We start from the raw sequence: 22,404 nt of genomic DNA on the forward strand, positions 1-22,404 counted from the left end.
GATAACCTGGTGCCGTACATTCATTCATTCATACAACGTTCTGTGTCAGGCGCTGAGCACAGGGGACGGGGGATGAACTTTGATGTGCTTCCTGACCTTGGGAATTTAGCTATAGGCAAGTGGGAAACAGCCAACCCAAAGGCCTTCGCCAGGTAACCAGGGAGTGGCCTTTATCTAGATGTGGGCTCAAGTCAGAAGTCTCTTACAGAAATGACTTAAGACTGAAGCATAAAAGAAATGCTGGATTATCAAAGTGAGGATGGGTGGAAGTTAGAGAAAAGGAGAGTTAGGATGTCACTAAACTCAGAGGTAAGAGAATGTTGCACATTAGAGAAACAGAAAGTAAAAATTAGGTTAGATTCATTAGGTTCATAAAGAAATTTTGTTTAAAGAGGTAGTCAGAATACATTTTATGGTATAAAGAATTAATTCTTAAAAAAATCCCATGACTCCCTAATTCCCCTTCAAAATCGACACCCTACAGACACACTCATATATTTTCACAGAGAAATTATATGAGGCAGATAATCTATAATATATTGAGGCAGTATAGTATATAATAGCAAAATCCTGGAAACAACTTATACCCTATCAACAACAGAACAGATAATTAATTTAAGGTGTATCAATAGAGAGGAAACACTAATCAACACTGAAAATGGATGAATCAGAGAATAGATAATAACCTCCTGCTATGGTCTGAGTGTTTTCATCCCACCCAAAATTTGTGTGTTGAAATCCCAGTGCCTGATGTGATCAATTAAGAGGTGAGTCTTTGGGAGGTAATTAGGTCACGAGAGTAGAACCCTCAGGGATAGCATTAGTGCTTTTACAAAAGAGGCCACAGAGCTCCAGAGCTCCCTCTGCCATTTGAGGATATAAGTCTGTCTGTGAGAGAAGGCCCTCATCCAGCCATGCTGGCAATCTGACCTTGAACTTCCAACATGCAGAACTGTGAGAAATAAATGGTTGTTGTTTATTAGCCCCTTAGTCTATGCTATTTTGTTATAGAAGATCAGATGTACTAAGCTACCCTGAAAATTATAATGTTAAAGAACAACAAAAGGACAAAAAAATCAAGATTCAAAAGAATTCCCAGCCAGTGTGGCTCAGTGGTTGAGCATAAACCTATGAACCAGGAGGTCATGGTTCCATTCCCCTTCAGGGCACATACCCAGGTTGCAGGCTCAATCCCCAGTAAGGGGCATTCAGGAGGCAGCCAATCCATGATTCTCATTATAGATGTTTCTATACCTCTATCCCTCTCCCTTCCTCTCTCTCTAAAGTCAACAAAGATATATATATATATATATATATATATATATATATATATATATATATATATTGTTAATTCAAAAGAATGTATACAGGGGTGAATAAGTGGAGTACAGATGTTTTCAGAGCAAAGAAACTATTCTGTATAATACTGTAATGATGAATACATATCATTAGACCTTTGTCAAAACCATAAATGTGAACTTTAGTTAATAATTTATCAATATTCCTTCATCAGTTGCAACAAATGTCCCACACTAATGAAAAAGGTTAATGGTGGGGTAACTTGGACAAATGGGTTATATGGTAACTCTCTAGACCATCTGCTCTATTTTTCTACAAACCCAAAGTTGCTCTAAGATAACAGATTTCACTCTGTCATTTCAAAGAGTATAAATATGTAATATGTTTATCATGTTTTATACATTTAAAAATATATGGTAATCCATGTATTTTTAACATATACATATGAGACAAACATATAGCAACATGCCTGAGGATTATAAAATTAGGCTAGTGGTGACATTTGATTCCCACACTCTTAACTATTATGTCAGATGGGGAAAAGTAAATAAAAAAGAGAACAAGAGAATCAGAAAAACACACACACACACACATAAATTGTAAGAAAAATAAAAGCATAAAATAAGTTGGTAGGACAAGGTATAAATGATCACTTATGAGAATGCAAGTCAATGGTCTAAACTCCCCAGATAAAAAAGAAATATGGTCATACTAGATATTTTTTTAAATTTTACTTTAGTGACATGCTGTTTACAAATTCACCTATATTTTTATAAAATATATATATAAATTGGGAATCAAAACATGAATATAAGATATCCCTGAGCACCAAAAAAAAGCTATGGACTACAAGGAATAAAGCATTAATGAAGATAATGCAGTCCCTACATAATGACAACATTGTTCTAATGTGCATGCATCTAGAATCTAGTTTCAAAGTATCTGAAGCAAAAACTGACAAAACTAAAACACAAAACAAAAACCCTGACAAAACTGAAAAGCAACATTGACAAACCCACCACATCATGGGAAATTTTAATTAACATATGAGTTTTACCAAACATTAAAAAGCAAAACAAAAATGCTATTCTTGCACAAATCAAATCATTGCAGAAAATAAAAAGGAAGAGTTCCTCAACTCATTTTACGTGGGTAGAATAACCTTGATACCAAAACCTCTCTCAGTAACTGAGAAAGAGAGAATAAGGATGGCATATATTAACAAGCTTGATCTAATTGATATAAATGACTCTGCACAATAATGAACACCACTACTGAAGAATACACTCCATTCTTCTCAAGCAGACAAAACCATTATGAAAGTTGAGCACAAATTGATCCATAAATAAAGACTCCATAAATTTCAAAGTTTGGAGAAATGACTATGACAATCTCTAATACACTGTGTGAGAGTTTAATGTCTAAAGAACATTAGAAATCCCAAAAGTTCAGATATCTGGAAAGGGACATCTGAACAACTTAAAGAAGACATTATAGTGGTCACTAGAAAACATTAAAAACTAAGTAGCAAAAAAATAAATATTAAAATATTGTGATATCTATTTTAAAATATTTAGAGAGAACGCTTTAATGCACATATTAGATCAGAAGCAAGCCTCAGAGTTAGTGAGCCGAGTATCTCACTTTAAAGTTATAAAGAACAAAGGAGAAGAGGGAGAAGAAATGGAGGAGGAGGAAGAAGAGGAGGAGGAGGAAAAAGAAAAAACGGAAGGTGACATAAGTAGGAGATATATAAGATCAGAAATAATAAAATAGAAAACAAACCAGGATAGAGAGGATTATCAAAAGCAAATGGTAGTTTTTTAAAAAGTCTAACAAGATATAATAAACCCTGAAAAATAAAATTTTAAAATGAGAAAGAAAATGTTAAAGTATTAGTAATGCAAAGGAAAACATAGCTACAGAAACTACAGTGATTATACTGATGAAAGAGTGCATTGTTTCTAAAACTTTTAAAAACAAATGTGAAAAATTATATGGAAATGATAAATTCTAGAAATTAAAACATCAAAATTGGCTCAACTAAAAGTAAAACACTTGAAAGATCTTTTTAAACTATTTAAAAAGATCAGTAGTTTATATGTTCCACAAACAAAATGCCATGCCAATTGGTTCTACAACTGAGTACTAATAAACAGAACTCTTGCCAAATGGTCCAGAAAATAAAATAAAAAAATATCTCAACTCATTTTATGTGGTTAGAATGTCCTTTATTCTAAAATAAAAAAAAATGGCCCTGCCAAAAAATAAGTTATAAGCCAATCTCACTCATAAATACAAAAGTAAGTAGATAAATGGAAAACTTTTTAAATAAAAAAATCAAAATGGAACTGCAAGAGATAAAACTACAATACCTGAGAGGAAAATGCACCAGATGGAATTAATGGTAGATTAAATATCACAGAAGAGAAGATTAGTACACTTGAAGACATAGCAATAGAAACCCTTGAAAATGAAACACTATAAAAAAGACTCAATACAATAGAAGATGAGTGACCCATGGGACACTTTCAATCAGCTTAATATGCATGCAATCTGAATCTCTAAAGGAAAAGAAAGGAAGGACACAGAAAAAAAAATATTGGAAGATGAGAAATATAAACCCATAACTCTAAAATCAATGAGCCCCAAGCACAAAACAAATGAAGAAAACTATGCCAAAGCACACCATAATCAGACTGCTCAAAACTAGTCATGAAGAGAAAAATCTCAAAAATAACCAGAGGAAAAGGACATAATGTCTAGAGGAACAAAAATTAAAATACAGTAGATTTGTTGTCAAAAAATAATGCAAGCATGGAAACGGTGGAGTAACATCCTTAACATAATGAAAGGGGGAAATCTGTCCAATTAGTCTAACCCTGGTAAAAATGTGTTTCAAAAGAAAAGGCTACATACTTTTCCAAACATTGAAAAGCTCAAAGAACTCCTCACCTGCAAACCTTCTCAAAATACATTTTGAGATATCAGATGGGAACATGGATCTACACAAAGAAGAGCACCAGAAATGATAACTACAGGGGTAAATATGTAAGATATTTATTATTTAAATCTCCTTAATAGATAATGGATTGTTTAAATAAATAATAATAATGTAATGTAGCATTGATAATATGTAAGTATAAAATGCACGGCAGCAGTAGCACAAGGCCAAGAGAGGAGAAGTGGAAGTAAGCTGTTATAAGAGTCTTTAATTATATCACAGGCTAGTAACATAGTGTTAAAACAATGTCTTTGATTACACGTGAAATAGTAAAATATCACTTGAACTTTGACCAATAATTTCATTAAATGTAAATGAGTCTATACAACCCAATTCAAAGAGATCATCAGATTGAATAAAAAAACTAAACTCAGCCATATACTGCATACAAGAAACTCACTTCAAAAATAAAGACAAAAGGTTAAAAGTGACAGTTTGAAAAACATATACCATGCTAATACTAATCAAAGAAAACTGGAGTAGTTCTGTTGATACAAGTGTATATTTCAGAGCAAGAATATTATCTATATACTAGAGGCACAGTGCACGAATTCGTGCATGGGCAGGGTCCCTCGGGGTGGCCTGCGGGGATTGAGTCCCAGACTTCCCCCCAACCCCCTTGGCATGGGTGCCAGATACAGAGCTCGCGGCTGACGAGAGTGCCGCTGTGGTGGCATGAGACTCTCCCAATAGGAACTGACTGGGCGCGAGCCCAGGGCAGGTTCAGTGTGGCCAGGATGAGCTGGAGTGGCAGGCAGGAGTGACCAAAAACCTAACAACCGAACAACCAGTGGAACTGTCGCTATGATGCACACTGACCACCAGGGGGCAGACGCTCAATGCAGGAGCTGCCCCCTGGTGGTGAGTGCGCTCTCACAGCATGAGTACCACTCAGCTGACTGACCCATCTGGGCAGCCTACCAGCCCAGCAGCAGCCACTCACTCCCTCAGTAGTCCTGCAGGTCCAATGTCTAGAGAACTGGCCAGGTATCAAGGAACTGGACTGATGCCACCAGCACAATCCTGACAGCGCCATTGACATCCTGGAAGTCAGCCTCAGGCACCATGCGGCCGCTTCCCCTCCCTAGAGGTTCCCCAAGGAAAAAAACAATATTAAAGCAGCCACCAGGTGGCTCCCGACAACCGGTGCGAACGTCAGCGGGACAATCTGGATCCCAGGCCAGCAATGGTGTCCAACCACCCGCCCAGAGGGCCAATCGCATCCTGGCTCCCTCCCCACCCCCCTTGGTACCAGCACCAGACACAGGGCTCATGTCTGCTGAGTGCCACTGCGGTGGCACAAGCCTCTCCCGATAGGGACTGACTGGACATGAGCCACAGCAGGTGCAGTGGGGCCAGGATGAGTGGGAGCGGCAGGCAGGAGTGGCAGGTGGTATTGGACTGCCAGTTTTGGCCGATCCCTACAGGCCACCCCAAGGGACCCCACCCGTGCACTAATTCATGCACTGGGCCTCTAGTCAGTTATAAGATATTAAAGGGGTCAATTTATCAAGAGGATTGCATTTTTTAAAATCATTTACGGAATTCATGCTAAGCAAAATAAGGCAGAAAGAGAAAGACAAGTATCACATGATCTCATTCATATGTGGGATCGAATGAACATAATAAAATGTTGGATAAAATAGATCCAGGGACATAGAAGTATGGAATAGATTGTGGAATCTCAGAGGGAAGGGGGGTGGGAAGAAATTAACCAAAGTACTTGTATGCATATATGCATAACCCATGGACACAGACAATAAGATGGTGAAGGCCTGGGGTGGGGGTGGGGGGGCTAGAAGGGGTCAATGGGGGAAAAAGGGCACATACTTTCAACAATAAAGATTGTTTTAATTATTTATTTAATTTTGAGAATAAGAGGGAGGAAAGGACAGAGAGTAAAATGGGGGGGGGGGAGAAGGCGGAGAGAGAGAGGGAGAAAGAGATCAATTTGTTGTTCTACTTATTTATGTAATCATTGGTTGATTCTTGTATATGCTCTGACCAGAGATGGCACCTGAAACCTTGGTGTATTGGGATGACACTCTAACCAACTGAGCTACCCGGCCAGGACCAAGAGGATTACAATTTTAGAAGTTTATACACCTAATAACAGAGATTCAAAATACATGAAGCAACAAATGAAAGAAACTACAAAATAATATACAAATCCACAATTACATTTGGATATTTTGATATAAAAGACCAACAACACTATAGAAAAATGGCCCAAAGATATGAATAGTTCCTTCACAGAAGGAGAAACACATGGCTAGCAAACATTTTTAAAAATGTAAGGCATCATTAAAAAACTTGGAAATGCAAATGGAAACCACTATGAGATATCATTCTACACCCACACAGTTGGCATACATTTAAAAGTTGGGCAATATGAAGCATTTGAGAGATTATTGCATAGCAGGAATGTTTATACACCGTAGGAAGGAGAACATTATGGAAATAGCTAGCAAAGTTGAAAGAACACATATATCAAAACCCAGTGAGTCATGTACCACTATATACTCTGTTTCTACAATGTAGACCAGAAAAAAAAAAAAATATATATATATATATATATATATATATATATATATATATATATATATATATATATATAAAGCAACAACAACAAAATCCATGCTGGAAACTGCCAATTTCCTTTGTCAGGACAATCAATCAGTGGAAGTATAAATAAACTAGAGCATAGTCATATACTGAAAGACTATACAGGAGCAAGAATGAATGAAAAACATCTACACAGATCAACATGGGTAAATCTCCCAAATATAATATTGAGAGGGTAAAGCAAGTTGCAAAAAATACACACAATATATTTCCACTTATACCATGTTCAAAACATGTAAAATTAAATAAGAAATTTTAGCTGTGCATTATCATGTGCTAAAATCATAACAAAAAGCAAGGAATTGATAAATGCAAAATTCATACATTTGGGAAGAGGATTAAGGAGAAAATATTAGAGAATGGTTCTAGAAATATGGTGACTAAATGAATATTAGTTTTATTTTTATACTATACACATAAAATATAACTTATTTTATCTATCTTTATAATACATTTCATTGTTTATAATAAACACAATTTTTGAGTCTTAGCTCTCTGTCAGTTCTACACCAACAACTTACATCAACCACCTCATTCTTTCCCTTAGAATAACCCTTAGGTGTACTATTATTATTATTACTAATAAGAACAAAAGGAAACTAAGACTCATGAAGATTAACTTTCCCAAGATCAGATATCACATAGCTAAATACTGTGAATATCAAAATGTGATACACCAGTCCTACCCTGATTGACACCAAAACATTAAACTCTATGAAGTCTGTTGTTGACAACTTAGGTGAGTCTCAGACTAAATGAAATTTTTCTTTGTGAATTAATGTTTTAGTCCACACTTATACATTTTACAAATAATAATTGCACATACACTTTCCTTTGAGGGCCACACAATCTAGTTAATATTAGACAAATAAATCTTATGCCACATTAAGATGAGTTCTATGAAGATAGTACAAAAATACTATGGATGAATCAAGAAGCAAGCATTCAAGAGTTACGTCTGTCAGACAAACTTACCCAAGAGGAAACATTTTAAGGCAAGTGTTGAAAGAAGAGCAAGAGTTGTCACAGCGAATCCAATAAGGGCAAAAGCAAACCTGTCACTCAGTGGCAGTGTTGGAGGTAAGTGGCAGAAAGAAGGCACTAGGGGCACAAAGACCAGTTGGCAGATTATTTCAATATTTTTGGCAAGAAATGATAAGGTCCTCTATTTTATTTTTTAGTAATTTTGGAAAAAAATGAAAATGTCTCTGAATTCTAGGACATAGAAGGCATTCCCACAAAAACGTAAAATATTGGTATTAGTTACAAACCTAACTATCGAAGACTTCCAAGGCTGCAAAGCATTGTGGGAAGAGCACGGGCCACAGAGCTGAGCAGCGGTGAGTTCAGTCCTGTCTCTGCCTCTTACCTAACTTCTCCTTATGTAAACACCAACTTCATGGGGTTCTGGAAAACACCATCTGAGCCAAAGCAAAAGTGTCTAGCGGGGTGCATGGCAGATGGTATGCGCGCAATAAGTGTTCGTTTTCTCCTCTTCTCAACTCAATGCAACGACACTCATTACACTTACACAACAAGGGACCAGTTTCTCTTTTCTTCTTCTCTCTGTAGCCTGCTACTGATAGGAGGACACATGTAGGAAATACTCTCACTAAAAATATATGCAAACTAGCCTGTGGTGATGAATCAAGTATCTGGGCTTGTCTGACTTGGTCCGTGGGCCCCCAGGCTTCCTGATTTAGAAGCCATCATTACAAAGAGGGTCTTGTCCCTCTCACTTTTACCACGATAATGTCCTTTGAGAGGATGCAGGCCTAAATAGGCCTCAGTGCTCTGCACAAAGTAAATCATGTCTAGTAATAAATAAATGTGTGCGTGGGTAAGTATGTGTGTGTGTAGACTTCTTCTTCAAAGCCCCAAAAGGACTTACCACGTCACCTATTTTTTTTTAAATATATTTTTATTCATTTCAGAAAGGAATGGAGAGGGATAGCGGATAGAAATATCAATGATGAGAGAGAATCATTGATCAGCTGCCTCCTGCACACCCCACACTGGGGATCTAGCCGGCAACCTGGGCATGTGCCCTGACCAGGAATCGAACTGTTACCTCCTGGTTCATAGGTTAGTGCTCAACCACTGTGCCACACTGGCCGGACCCACACCACCTCTCTAGTAGCATTTTCTGAGTCCCCACTCAATCTGGCACCTACTACACAACTAACACACAGTGTTAGAGTCATCTTTAAAATATCTTGGCACTCTGTAAGGCGGGGTCCAATCTGCACTCACTTATCTGTATCTTTTCAGTAACAAGACGGGATATGGAAATAGTAGATGCTGACTAAAATCCTCGTGTGTTGTGCTTCACATAAAATAGAAATAATAATGTTTGCTGCCTCGACGCCTCACAGAAATATGAGGAAGTTATCTTCATGCCTGTAAGTTATTGCCGTCTTCATTTGAAAGATGAAATGTGGCTAAAAATTCAAGTAATTGCCATTGGTAAGGTATGACAAAAGTATTTATTTTTATCACTACCATTCATTAAGTGTATTCGACACGACTATTCTTTGTGAAACCTTGAGGTTGTGGTGAGCAGATACTCTGATCTAGAAGCAGCCCTCAGCTTAAAGTTAGTTCAAAAGATAAAAGGGCCCCACGCTGACAAGAAAAACCACCACACTTCATGGAAGCCCATTTTACTATTATGTCACAGGAGGATGGTGGGTTGCAGAAGGAATGTCTTCAAGGGAAAAAACAACAACAAACAAACACCAACTATGAAGTATCTTATGTGTTTGAACACGTCAAGAGGTAATTTACATTTCTGGCAGACAGTGTGGGGATGAATTAGTGAAAGAATCATAGAAGGGAGGCCAACCACAATAGACAAGTATGAACTCTCAGGCAAGATAAAGTCCGTGCAAGACTAAAAGGACGTAAGGTAGCTCAGCTCTGCACAATATTTACATAAAACAATGACATAAAAACTGAATGACGGTTTTAAACAAAACTTGTTAAATATCCAAACTAGAAAAGTAGAGAATAGAAAGTTGGCTTTGTGAGGATGATGCTATAAGCAGGCTTTAAAAAAATCTTATCTTACATATAGGAAGTCAATATATTATATTTTCAACTAAAACATCAAATCATAGCTGTTCATACATGCTATTTAGAAACATAGAAGTAAGTACTAGGAAAAGATGGTAAAGAGACTCAAAAGTGTTGGCTTTGGGGAAAATAAATAATAAGTACAGTGGAGTGACATAAAAAATAACCTGTCTTTGTTGTTAAGTACTCTAATTCTCACAGCACTTGAGTTTTTAAACTATGTCCATGTTACTAAAATAAAATTTAAAATTAAGTTAGGAAAATAAAGATAACCACAAGAGAAGGAAAATTGTAGACCTAAGTCCCAAACTAGTAAGTTCTGGTTCAAGGTCAGGAGTGGTATGACGCCCAAAGGAGGATGTGGAAATGGGCAAGTATGCTTCAGTTATCCCAAGAATGGACACTACGGATATTTAGTGGCAGGGCCAGCAATGAGGTCTTGCCAAGAGCTGAGCAGCCACGCACAACCAAGAAGTGGCCCTACCCAATGCCAACAGCACCTCCTCTGGGGAACACTGTGCTAGATGGGAAAAGAGTAAAGAGCTATATAATGCGGATGGGGAGGTAAAAGGGTGAGAGATCAAAATGAAACTATTGCATTAAAAATAAAAAAATAATGGTGTGGCAGATTAAAACATGGGTATTCATAAAAATCATAAATCTTGGAGTAAACAGAAAATAAGAGCAGAATGGTTTTTAAGGAAGAACGTGTTATTAAAATCCTCTTAAGGAAAGGTATACACCTGAAAACAAACAACTTTAATGCAGCAAATGCTTTAAAATGAATGATTCCTTGACAAATGGAAGCTGAGGTCAATGGCTGGAGAGGAAAAGTGACCAGATGAAGAAGACAACCTTATATGTATCTGGGATAGTAGGATGCTCCCAGCCATGGAGAGGTCTCTGAAGAAGCCATAAGCATGTCCATGAGAAAGAGAATCAGCTCTAAATATCTGCCAAAATCAGACATTGTGAAACTATCTTAAGAGCTTTTTATGACCTCACCTTCAACCAGCTTCAACAAGGTCAGAAGTCATGGTAAACGCTCGGAACTATGAGCAGCAGGGAAAGAAAGAAGGTGACTCACACCCTGACCTCCAATAGAGCTATGAAAGAGACTTAACCCTACATCAGACTTGGAGTTGCAGTATTGCATAGATTAATTATTCTGAGGACCACAAATGAGACTGTGTTTTGCAACCAGAAGAGGCCATATGTATCAGCCAGGGTCCCAGCAGGACACAGATGGCACTCATGCTGGGTAACTGAAGAGAGTTTCACAAAAGGACTGTTTACAATGGTGTAAGGAGGGCCTGGGGATGGTGACCAGAGATGGTGCAGGACCTCAGGGCTTGCAGTAGTGAGAAGCCATTAGCACCCACGATGGGGCTAGAAGCAGAATCTTTCTAAAACCTACAGCCAGTATTGGCTTGCTGAGAGCTGCCTGGCAGGAGAGGGTCACCGCCAACCCACTGCAATCCAGCAGAGAAGGAACCAGAAGAACAAACACTTTGGTTTATCTCTCCTCCCACCTGACTCTACTGTCTCCTGCTAATGCTTCCCATTGATCAAGTCCAAACCCAAGCAAAAGGACAATGCTACCCAAATAGGCTGGCTGCCCAGGACCCAGAGCAGGGAGAGGTGGAAAGTGGATCCTGATGGGCAAACAAACAGAAAATATCTAGTTCACAAGAAGACTTAAGGCCACCTGAGAAACAGCCTTTCAGTGTTTTCTCCTCAAGGAAAAGGAAGGGCTGACCCCACTAAGGAATGGGTAAACAAAAACAAAAACAGTACAGTGTTCTACTTATGCATTGTACTGACAGAATATATAACAGAACGTGACTATAATTTAAATGTGGGTGGAGTGATGCAGAGAGGTGATCAATTCTTTTAGGAATGGAGAGTGAGAGAAAATATTTCAACCTGGTTTCTAGGACTCAACCTCCTGGACTCCAACCCCTTACTTGTGTCTTTTTTTTCTCTGAGGATCATAATGTCTTTAACTACAAAGATTTCTCAGATTCCCTCTGCATGGACCTCAGTCCCATTTAACATCTGTGGCTTTTCGTCTTAACTGCCTCTGCCTCTGCTGTTCTGCTGCAATTACTCTTTCATCTTTTGATTAAGTCTCTTTGCATGCAGCCATTGACACTTGGGACCACTCCCTTTAGTGAAAGGCACTTGCCTCTTTCTTTGGTAGAAAACCTCTCCTCTCCTTTTCATCCATCAGAGCATTGCATGAATCTAAGCTAGCTTCAGCTTCTGATTGCCACTATGCCAATCCAAGCCCCACTTAAAAGTATGGAACAATATACTGGGGAAAAGCATCATCCTATCTAATAAAGAGGGAATATGCTAATTGACCATCATGCCCTCACAAAGATGGCGGCACCCACAGCCAATAAGAAGGGAATATGCTAATTTACTGCCACGCCCTTGAAGGTGACAGCGCCCAGTCCCCTCAGCCCCACCAGCTGTGCAGGGCCAGCCTGAGGCACAGGCAAGCCTCGGATGGCAGCTGCCCAGCTGCCCAGGGCTGCTGGAGGTATAGATAACCAGAGCCATCCAAGGCTTGCACTGCCAGCAGTGGCAGCAGCAGAGGTGTGATGGGGGTGTCGCCTTCCCCTGATCACTGGGTTGCCTCCTGCCCCTGAGAGCTCCTGGACTTTGAGAGAAGGCAGGCCGGGCTGAGGGAAGCCCCCCCCCCCCCATCCCATGCATGAATTTTCATGCACTGGGCCTCTAGTGATAGTAATAATAGCTATCATTGATTAAGACCTTATAAGCACTTTACATGTGCAAGGAAGGAAAACATTTTCCTTGACCCTCCTAGGGTTCCTGGCTAGGTCTACAAATTAAACCAACAAAGACAGAGTGACAGGTAAAAAGCATACAGATGCATTTAATATAAGAAAATAAGGACCTAAAGAAATACTAGTAGTTAGACACCTGGCTAGTGTGACTCAGTGGTTGAGCATTGATCCAGGAACCGAGGTCACTGATTAGATTCCTAGACAGGGCACATGCCCGGGTTGCAGGCTCAATCCCCAGTAGGTGGCATGTAGGAGACAGCCAATCAATGATTCTTTCTCATTACTGATGTGTCTATCTCTCCATCTCTCTCCCCCTTCCTCTCTCTCTAAAAATCAATAAAAAATATTTTAAAAGAAAAGGAAAGAAATAGTTAAACCTAGGTACTTTATGCCAGGTGTGATGAAGGATGGACAGTCATGGAGGCATATTATAGGTTAAGGGGTGTAAAGTAAGTGTAGTAAATTGGGAGAAAACTTAATAAAGCCTGTTTATTCAGCTTCTCCTCAGGGTCCCTGTATTTTCAGAGCTAAGGATGCTCCTTTCCTTCAGAGATAGAGAAGGTGCCTCTCACATGAGTGTTTTATGACCTGTTTCTAGGGAGAAGGATGGGGTGAAGGTCACGGTGACCTTCTGTTCCTGTTACTGCTGTTTTCTCAAACTCCTTCAGCTTGCAAGGTGCCATATTTTGGGGTAGCATGTCCTAACTCCATCATATGTCTTATTCCTATTGATATCACCCCCATTTAGATATAAAGAAAGCTGAGGTTTCCTTGAGTTCAAGGATTTGGAAAAGTTCATAGAGCTGGTAACTGATGAAACTAACATTTAAGCTGGTGTCACTGAACTAAGACCGTGCTCTTGACTACATCCTGTGGCCTTTTCCACATATTAACTTACCTCGGTGCCTTACTATACTTGTGGCTTCAAAAATTCACTCAACCTCTCTGTGCCTCAATTTCTTCAACGGCAAAATGAAAATAGGACAATACCTGGGTTGTCCCAGTTGAAGAGTTGTTGAGAACATTTATTGGATGCACTGCTGGCATCGATGCATTTAAAATTGACTCGCTAGGAGGCAGTGTATAATGTTGTTGATATACAGTTTGGGGGCTATCCTCTCTCCCCTAAGAAAAGATCCCAGTGGACTGGTCCTTTTAGGAACCGACTTTGTCTTCCTGGCCTCCTTGAGGACTCCAGTCCTAGTTCCCTTTCCTGGCCCAGCTGGCGGCACTGGCTCTGAGCCAGAGACCACCCAGACCTGCTGTGTGTGCCCAGGGAAAGCCACCCACACAGCTCTGGGGTCCTCGGTTGCCTACATTCAGTAGTCACTCTGGCCTCAGCCCCTTGAGGAGGGCACTCTTCCTGTTCCAGAGCTTTGGGGAAGGAGGTAAGGGCTCCTGGACAAAATGCCCTTAGGGGCAAGTACTTTTCTCAGAGGCCTTTTTTCTATTTCCCTTGAAATAATAACAAAGATTTCTAATTACATAACTATGAGACAAGAGATCAAACAGCAGTGCTTAAAATGCAAAGGACGCCCTGCTTTCAAACTGCTGTTGCCCAGAAGAAACACCCTCTGCAACCCTTACCTCCATTAACTCTTTCCTCCCTCTGCTGCAGGAAAATTACAGAGAGCCCCGTGCGATGCATCTGTTACTTCCTAGTGACCTCACGTGGGACATAAAATACCCCAAGAAACCGTGACTCCTGGGAATTTTCCTGGTCTGATTCCAGAGGCAAATGAACCCAAGAATTTTAGAAACACTAATTTCATTTTCGTATCAACTCCACATCACGGATTTTTATTGTACAACACAACTAAACCAAAAAGTGGGTTCCCTAAATCTATTGTATGAATTGGGCCAGGTAAATTAATTCTGCCCGTCAGTTAAATTCAAATGCCTTATTTTAATGAATTCCGTTTTGATATGTTTCCTAGGATTCCTATCTAAACCTGGCATTCGTGAAAATGGGCTCATGACATCCTTTCTTGACACATGAAAAGCACAGGCTTCACACTCAGCTGGATCTCTCTTTCATCAGACCAACCACAGTCAGGGATCACACATGCAGATACCACAGCAGGGCTCTGGGGTTTGAATCCTCATCCCCATTTCCCATGAGAAGTGAGAACATCTGGGGGTGGACAGACGAGGAGAGCTTGACCTGCAAGGCGGGTCATATCCAGACATTCACACCTAGAGAATTCTGAGCCCGCCAACAAATGGGACAAGAATTCCTGGCAACCTGCCTAATCAGTTGTGGGGTTTTATTTCTTTTCTGCAATTAAAAAAATTTATAGAATTCCCACATACTAATTCACCCTGGACAACTTTACTCCTTTAAGTCTGTGTCCTTATCTATAAAAATGGAGTAATTATATAGAAAGTGTGTAAAATCTCTGGCATGGTGGCCAATAATAGTTGTTTAAAAAGGCAGCTATGATTGTTCTTGGCATTAATCTTTGCATTCCCATGATAGCAAGCCTTTTCTATATGTAATTTTTTAAATATTTTCAATTATCTCATGAGATTTGCTAAGGTATATTTAGATTTATGCACTATACCCAAATGCATTTAATGACAGGCTATGTCATAAGGCAACAGTGCTATAGTCTTTGTCTTTTAGAAAACTGCGCTCAGAATCTATGTGTCACATAAATTAAAAGCCCAGCTTGAGGTATTATTGAGTCAGAGTCCATGACTGGAGGACAGCAGAGCCATCCATCTCCAGAGACAGGTCTACACTGGGAACCTATGGAACTTACGTACCTGTATGGGATCTACATTTTGTTATCCTTGAAATGGTTAATCAGAAGAGGTAGGGGAATCTGAAATGTCACCACAAGCTTCTCTTGGCCCACTGTCACGTTTCATGAATTCTCGAGCTGAACCCATTTGGATTAAGCAGTGACCCAATCCAAACAAATCGCTTCTGTGCCTCTTCTCTTCTATCACTATTTACGTGCCAACACATCTGCATTGTAGGGTGCAGGGAAGTCCATTAAGTTCCTGGGCAGTGTTTACGGCTAATGTTTTTTATTATTTCTTTGAGGCTCAGATTTCTCACAATAAAGTGCTAGGAAACTAATGTGCAGTGAGTAAAATAAATTTTTTAAAATGGGGGGGGCGGGGGAGAGAAGGGAAGGAGTATAAGAGGCCTAACCAACATGGCTCAGTGGTTGAGGGTTGACCTACGAACCAGGAGGTTGACCTATGAATCAGAAGGTCATGGTTTGATTCCTGGTCAGGGCACATGGTCAGGGCACAAGCCCGGGTTTCCAGCTGATCCCCAGCAGGGGGCGTGCAGGAGGCAGCTGATTGATGTTGATGTTTCCCTTTCATCAATGTTTCTATCTCTCTCTCCCTCTCCCTTCCTCTCTGAAATTAATAAAAACATATTTTTTTAAAAAAAAAAGAAACATAAGGTGCATGATGTCAGTCTGGGAATCCTCAGAGCAATCCCATGGATGAGAGATGATTTCTTGCAGCCTTTAGGTAACCCAATTTACATTTCTTTGCAGACACCAAACTAAGAAAACATTAATTGCTGTCAATGCTTCTGGCTTTAAAAATATTTCTAAGATTGAAATAGTTACCTGGAGGCAGACATTTTATTTCAATGTCATAGGTCAGGCACATTGGCTAACACCCCAGATAATATTGATGGACCATCCAAATTTAAAATAATGTTTATAGAATTGATTTATTCATTCATATATAGAACACCCACCCTGAAGTATCTGGGACACTGAACAAGGTTTACATAAATCTGACTGTTTTTTTCCTCTGGGCCATTTGGCTCAGTCTGGTAGACCATAAATATTCAATAATACTTTATAATGACAAAGCATCTTTTATGCAAACATCTCTAAGCACATTATTCACCAATATTGCAATCTCCTTTTTAACCTACTGGTAAAGTCACAGAAACTAATTGACTTTCTTCAAGGTCCCACCACAAATTGTTTGTTCTGTAGATTAGAGTTCAGGTGTCCTGATCTTAGCTATAACTAAAGGGAGAAACAGACAAACGCATTTGTTAGGTGCTGAAGCTGATGACCTACACTAAATATTCCTAAATTGAATCTATTAGGCAAAACGTCCTCCTTAAAGATGTTAAATGTTGGGATGCATCCAATTGAATTTTATAACTTTTGTTCCAATTTGCCCAAAGGCCAGTGACAATTTTCAGAGCCCCAAGAATGACCTATTTTAATTGAATCCTGTTACGAACACTTAAACTTTTACTCTTTAATCAAATCAAGTTTCTAACTAGAAATTAAAGTAGGATCAAAAGAATAAAACTTTTCAGGGAAGTAATGGCACAGCTGCACCCACATGTTTAAGTAAAGTGAAAAGCTGGGGATTACTGTGAGATCCGGGCAAGGCTCAAACAGTTTGGGTTAACCAAGCAAAAAGAATATATTTTGAAATCTTTATTTTACCTCTTCTCCCAAATGTTAAAGTAATGCAGATTAGATATAACAAAATGCCAAAATAATGAGAAGATTTTTGTAAATCACTCACAACTGTGAGACACTTAAGAACACACTTACAAATGCCCAACCTCAAAGGGCATAACCGGCTGCAGGCCCCAACTCCTGAGCCCTGAAATCCATCACTTGTGCTGGGGTTTGCATTGAGGCCACACTTCCCCAGGCTGTTCCCAGCCAATGTCGAGTGTGACAAAGCCACTATGACACCCTTCTCCCTGGAAGCTGTGAGACTCTTGACAGGTGACTGTGGGTCACCACAGTCTAAATGCTTCTCTCAAGCTTCCCTTCTTCTTCTCCTCTCTCCTCCGCTCATCATGTCTGTATCCCAGCCTCTTCTGTTTCCCCCTCCAGGTTTTTTCAAGGGCTTTTCCCCTAATAAACTTGCCTGTTCAATGCCATCCTGGCATGTGCTTCTTGGAGACACCTGATGGCCATGACAGTGATGATGATGATGGTGGTGGTAGTCATAATGTGGTGAGGATAATGACAATAAGGACTAACATGTATTGAGTTCTTAAAAAAAAGAAATTATAGGTCCTCTGCTAAGAGATTGCCAAAATGACTTTATGTACTACTCCCAAAAACCTCCAAAAGGTAGATGTTATTCACCTGAGGGAAGTAAGTTGTAAAGAGGTTAAGTAACAACGCCAAGACCAATTGCTTGTGAAAGTCAAATTAGAAGTCTTTTTTTTCCTAATCCAGTAGTTAGTAGGTGGCAGTAACTACTAGATTATATTACCACTCTGTATTAATATTTTGCAGCATAATCTTCCAGTCCTTTTTATGAATAATTATTACATAGTTATAATTAAACTTAAATTAATAAATGTCATAAGTTAAGGCTTTTTTGTAAAAAAAAAAAACATCAATTTTACTTGAGTTTTTTTATTCGTCTATAATTTGCAATTATCTTTTTCACTTTGTTTGTATCAATGGGGTCCAATCATTCAAATACTGTTAACTTAATTCAAATACTTTCGATATTTGTATCCAGTATATGAAGAACCACTATATCAACTCTTGTGAAGTTGGGGAAATTTTTCCAAGCCCTTAAAACAAAGGTTAAACAAGCCAAAGCCAAGTAACTTAGACAATGGGGACCATTAAAACGTCCGAAATAACAATACCCAGTCTCCAATTCTAGAATTTATTGACATTATTAAACAGAACTCTTAATAACAACCTGATGGGCTTTTTATTCCTAAAAGAAACAATTGGTACAATGAGATGCACTTTTTAAAGATTTATATCCCATAAGCATTTTTCTAAGAAAGAACACCAGCTTGGAACTTGCTGCAGCTTGCTAATTCAAGAGCCAAACCCTCTGAGCAGCAAGCGCCATTTAGAATAATTTGAGATTCCTTTGATGCATAAGTGAATTGACTTTCCTCAAGGTCCCCCAGGATTCACTGGGTCAGCCTTCAGTCTTGGCAGATTTCTGCTGATGTCTCAAAACAACTCCCTGAATACAGAGTTTTCTGTACTTTTCATGTTAAAGACTGACTGGTAGCTACCAATCATATCTACTGTACGCCAACTGGCAGTATAGAGGAGTCTTCCATCAACAAACCCCCTGAAACAGCCTTCTTAAATAAATATGCATATGCATTCTAATAGGCAGAGCATGCTGACTTTGCAAATATAACTTTAAGACAAGTTATGAAGACATCCATCACCACCCAAGCAAGTTGCCCCTCTGTAATCCCTCCCACATGGAAAGGAAAGCTACTCTGTCCTTCATTCTGATTCTCCAGCTTCCCCCATCTTTAAAATTCCACTTCCATGGGAATTTGGATGGGGTCTGAGCAATAACTGGGGTGCAATATATGTGACAACTGCCTCCACTTTGTAGAAGTTGGAGAGACTCACTTTCTTTATCCAACCCAGCACAAACCTTTAGCTCTGACTTCTAGATGGACAAGAAACAGAATCCCTTAAATGTTTTCTTAGCCTCTAAAATTAAGCACCCCTGCCACTCCTTCCATGAATATCACTACTCGCAATTAACCCCTACCTTGGAACCACTTTTTTCTGCCCCACTTGTTTTGGCTATGGGTTCCACGTTGCCCTTTGTTACTTTGTCTCTTATGATCCTTTTCACATCACATTCTGTTACTACTGATCATGTCAATCCATCTTTCACATCACACTCTGTTACTACTGATCATGTCAATCCATCTCTCTGGCCTCCATAAAACAATGAATGTACATAGATGTTGATGTTGTAAAACCATCTTCCCTGGAGAGGAGTCAAGAATTGTCATGTAGGGAAGAAGCAATAAAGAGGGAAATGAGGGGCGGATAGGCACAAGTCCTCCCTACCTGCTCCAACCAGAGAGGCTCATCTGAGTCTGTTTTATTACACATCTCAGTTATATTTTCCTTGAAAACCTAGATCTTCTGCATTACATAAATGTCTTCAAATCCCTGGACAGAAAGGTTTCTAAAGACCTTTCTAGTCATTCTAATATTCTGAAAGAAGGTTGATTTCACGTGGGTTCCTTCTGAGTCTTTTCGATTCTTTGCACCATTTAATCCAGCATTTGCAACGTTTGCTCCTCTTTCATTACCTGTAGGGCTCTAGTTCAAGCATTTTCTTCCATTATGACTTCTACTATCAGCTATAAATGGGTTACTACCAGCAAATTCAACCAGAAATGGAGATAGGATTTTCTAGTTACCTCCAAGGCATTCCCACTTAACCCTTTGCACTCGCTTGCTTTTTTCTCGATTCCTTTATTCTAATGCTAACTGTGTCGAGTCACACTCGACATGGAGTGCAAAAGGTTAAATACCCTAAGGGAATAGAAAGCCCAAACTGAACCTAGTCACACCAACTCCAAACCTGCTCCATCTCCAGGGTATTTGATTTCTATTCATAGCACAGTCAGCCAGCCAGTTACCTAAGTTACAATCACAAGAATCAACTTAGTCTTCCTCCTAGTTCCTTCATTCCCTACATTGTTTTCATGAACACATCCTTCTGGTTCTGCCTCAGTGATATCTCTTAAGGCTTTTTCTCCCTTCTGTCCCCTCCAACCAAATGCAGGTCTTCATCATCAGATGCATCATCTGCAATTGCCTAACAACTGTTCCCTAGCATCCATGTCTCTATCCTTCAGTGAATTCTCCACACTCCAGTAAACTCTAATATACAGATCTGACCATATTATTCTCTTTGCTTAAGAATATTTTATGGCTACCAAGAACCTATTCCACATGATCCTAATACCATGGACCTATTCTATCTTTCCAGCTTCAAATCCTGTCAGTCACCCTATCATCAGAAAACATTGCCTGTGGCAGGTTTTCTCAAAGCATGAGAAATCTATAGCACAATCATACCGAGCAGCTCTTGTGAAAAAAAAAAAAAAAAAAAAGTAAATTCTTGAGCCCCATCTGTAAACACTGCTATATATAGCATGGTATGATGCCCCCCAAATCTATATTTGAACAAGAACTCCAGATGATTCTAATAAATTTTAAAGTATTATAATTCTAAATCATTTACCTACCATTCTGCTAATACAGCAGGAATATTCATACTTTTGTGCCTTGGCTCAAAATGTTTCCTCCACTTATATGCCCTTCCTTATGACTTTCCCTGAAAACAAAACATAGCAAATATCTTAAAAGCCCAACTTTGATGCCTATACAATAACCCCCTATTCTTGTATCCCCACCCTCCCACCTATTCTCCAATAACATTTTGTCTGTCTACTGTTAGAATTGTTACATCATATCATAGTGTCCCTCACTAGAATATTGGATTCAAATGATCATGTTATTTGCTTTTTTACACCATCAGGATCTATTATCTATAGTAAATAAATATCTAACAAGGATGACCTACATAGTAGTAATTCAAATAAACATTCATTTAATTGAATTTAATTATTAATTCATGCCAGAGAACCAAGGCCTCCCAATACAACACAGATACAGACCATATCCTGTTCTTTACGTAAACACAGTAGGCAAGGCCAAAGCCCCTTTGTAACATTTCACCCTGTGAAGGAGTCTCAGTCTCCCTTACTCTGTTACAGAGGGGCCAATGGGCATCCCTACCTGTGCCTGGATAATAATGTACAAGATATATGATGTAATAGGCCATCACGAGAAAATGTTACCCTTTCAAACATCCCAAAGTATGCATCTGTATGATGGACTACAATGACTCCAAAGTAAGATTATTGTTTTTAGAGTAAATAATGCACTTTTTCGCCCAAGTCTCAAAGCCTGTATTTAAATGATTGTTCATGGGTGTTGGGGGGGACTTTAAGCTTTAGCTTGGTAATTCCCAATGTAAAAATGGGTAATGTTTCAAAACCTTATTTATGAATCAACTGCCCAGAAACTCACCATTGCCACTTACAATATGTTCTAAATTCCCAAGCCAACCCCCAAAAATCTATTTATTTCATTACACACTGAAGGGTATTCAGTGACACCTATCCCTATTTATTAAATTGTTCTTTAGAGAAAACGTCCTCTAAATTCCCAGTCAAGTGACATGTAAATACATTTCTCCCTGTACTAAGGGGTGCATGGGGAAAGATGAGAGGATGAAAATGAGAAGAGAATGAGCTTGGATATTCCCAGGAATCAGGATCCTGTTAATCATATACAAACATTAAAAAAATGCTCTTCTCTCCATGATGATTGCTCATTAGGGGCAAGGACTTATAGCCCCCACTATCAAGAGAGAGATTTTCAGAATTTGAAGTGACTCCCACTCTCTTCCTGCTACTTAGTTGAAACATAAACATGGTTATAAGAAGATTTGACATTGAATGTGAAACTGGCCAACCTCTCGTCTATATTTAAAATTTTCCCCTACCTCTATTAAGTACACATTGTAATTGGTATACATTTTAAATAGGTTGTAAATGGTTGCATCATAGAAAATGTATTCCTACTTTGAATCAACAACCAAATAAACTTACAGTTTCAAAATATAAATTAGGCCCTTTTAGATTAAAAAAAAAAAAGAAGTCAACCAAGTTGGAGTTTTTTCCTATTATTAAAATGTAAAGGATTTTTAAAATCTCATTTATTTTGTCAATTGGTTCTGCTTAACATTCTTCAG

At 39.0% G+C, this 22,404-nt stretch overlaps 1 protein-coding gene across 2 annotated transcripts in view; it reads right to left on the reverse strand.

Moving 5' to 3' along the window:
* LOC307103148 (cytosolic beta-glucosidase) overlaps positions 1-22,404 on the reverse strand; it is a gene marked incomplete at its 3' end in the record, with an annotated part of 114,010 nt that overhangs the window by 80,481 nt on the left and 11,125 nt on the right. The gene's annotated exons all lie outside the window — the stretch shown is intronic.

The sequence above is a fragment of the Cnephaeus nilssonii genome, assembly GCF_951640355.1.
Source record: "Cnephaeus nilssonii genome assembly, chromosome: 1".
Lineage (NCBI taxonomy): Eukaryota > Metazoa > Chordata > Mammalia > Chiroptera > Vespertilionidae > Cnephaeus > Cnephaeus nilssonii.